Genomic DNA, 2,500 nt, shown 5'->3' on the forward strand with positions numbered 1-2,500 from the left:
GGGGGATGGTGAGAAAGGAAATGAAAGAGGAAGAAAAGATCATGTAAAATTAACTAAAGTGAAGGCTGAGGTCTAAGATACTCCTAAGGCCTTTTTTCCGGTGCTAAGAGGTGCAGTACTACAGATTCCCATGACTCCGCCCTATTTATGGGGGCGGAGTCATATATGATATGAGCAAGAGGAAGAAAAAGAGAGGAAGTAAGAACACCGATAATCCACTCATTTATCACTCTATAAATTACCACTTGACACTTATTCCAAGACTTCTCCCCTCAGAAGCAATGGTAGTTTCCCCTTTACATGTAAGGTCACTTCCCAGCCGCCATCAGCCATTCTTTGACCTATGTCCAAGGGGCTGAGTTACAGATTAGAGGTCACCAAAACACACCACCTTGTCAGTTATCCACCTTGTCAGTTAGGATGGGTTGGGAGGGAGAGGGAGGGGGTGGGAAGAAGGAAGTGAGAGGAAAGGAAGGGGGAGGGAGGGGAAGGAGGGGGAGGAAGGGTTTGGAGGGGGGGAGGAGGGAGGGAGGGTGGGAAGAAGGGGGTGAGTGGGTAGGAGGGGGGAGGGGGAGGGAGAGGGAGGGTGGGAAAGAAAGGGGGAGAGAATGTGGGAGGGAGAGAGAGAGAGATTGAAGGAAAGAAAGAGAGAGAGAGAGAGAGTCATAGACAGAGAGAGAGAGAGAGAGAGAGAGAGAGAGAGAGTCATAGACAGATAGAGATAGATAGATAGAGAGAGAGAGAGAGAGTCATAGACAGATAGAGATAGATAGATAGATAGAGAGAGAAAAAAAGAAAGAGTCAAACAGAGATATCATTTTAAATAAATAATTTCTAACTCTTCGTCCCAAGATTTCACAAACACTAACAACATCCAACCGCTTTCGAATATTAGAGAAAAAAGGAAAAAATACCCGTCTCAGAAATGTCGATAAAACGCTTTCCATTTTAGATCGTATTTGCCTCAGTTATCCCTTCCCCCCCTCCTCCTCTGCCCCCCCCCTCCCACCCCTTTCCCCCTACTCTACCTCCCTCCCCGCTTTCTCCCTTCTTCTAACTGCCTTCCCCCTACCCCTCCTCTACCCCCCACCACCCCCTCCTTCGTCCTCTGTCCCCTATCCCCTCTCCCCCACCCACTCCCCCTTTCCTCTACCTCAATACTCCCCCCCCCCACTTTCTCTACCCCCCTACCCCCCTCCCCACCCACTCCCCCTTTCCCCACCTCCTTTCCCATCCCACCCCCCACTCCCCCTCCCCACCCACTCCCCCTTCCACAACCTCAATACCCCCCCCCCCCACTTCCTCTACCCCTCTACCCACTCCCCTACCTCCACCCCTTCCCCACCTCCCCTCCCACCCCCACTCCCCCACTCCCCCTCCTTTACCTCAATACCCCCCCCCCTTCCTCTACTCCCTTACCCACTCCCAGTCCCCCCACCTTCCCCACCTCACCCCACCCCCAACCCCCCCAGGCCGCAACGCGAAGGGAGAAGAGGCGGGGGAGGTGAGAGCACGCTCGAGGAATAGCAATGACTCGCCAGCGGATGTCGAGGAATAGGTCGCCCTTGAGGTTTTCTATGATGTGAATTTTTTTTATTTCTTTTTTTCTTTCTTTCTTTCTTTTTTCTTTCTTTCGTTCTTTCTTTTTTCTTTTTTTCTTTTTCTTTTTTTTTTCTTTTTTTCTTTTTCTTTTTTTTGTTTTTTTTTCTTTCTTTCTTTTTTCTTCTTTTTTTCTTCTTCTTTTACTTTTCTTTCTTTTCCTTTTTTTCCTTTTTCTTTTTTTTCTTTTTGTTTTCTTTTTCTGTTTCTCTCTACCGGTTAGTGGGTCTTTATTTCATTCTCTTATATGTTTTTTTTATATGTTTTATATTTATGGTGTTTCTTAATATTCTTTTTTTATTTCTTATTTGATTTTTATCTATTTTTTGTATTTGTTTTTTTTCTGTTTATTTTTTGATCGACATTTATTTTTCATTCATTTATCTTTTGGTCTATCTTTTGTTTATATAATGTTAGGTGATATTTTTATGATTCTCTCTATGGATCAACAGTTCTTTATTTCATTTTTATAAGACAAATTATTATAATATTTATCTATATACTTCGTTTCGTTAAATAAAGTTGCTATATTCCTCAAAATTTTCACAAAAATACAAGAATTCAATTTCAAATCATGTAGAATTATATTTTCTTGTCTCTTTAAAATCACCTCATTTTGTGGCCTTTGATATGGAACCTATAACACCTCCCCCCCACCCCCCGGTCCTTCCTTCCTCTTCCCCCTCCTTCCCCGCTTTCCCTCCACTCTCCTCCCCCCTCCTCCTTCCCTCTACTCCCCTCCCCCTTCCCTTCCCGGCTTTCCCTCCCTCCTCTTTCCTCCTTCCCCCCTTCCCTTCCCTCCTTCCCTCCACTCTCCTCTCCCCCCCTTTCCCTTCCCCTTCCCTTCCCGGCTTTCCCTCCACTCCCCTCCCCCTCCTTCCTCCCCCCCCCTTCCCTTCCC

The sequence above is a fragment of the Penaeus vannamei genome, chromosome 26 (genome assembly GCF_042767895.1).
Source record: "Penaeus vannamei isolate JL-2024 chromosome 26, ASM4276789v1, whole genome shotgun sequence".
Lineage (NCBI taxonomy): Eukaryota > Metazoa > Arthropoda > Malacostraca > Decapoda > Penaeidae > Penaeus > Penaeus vannamei.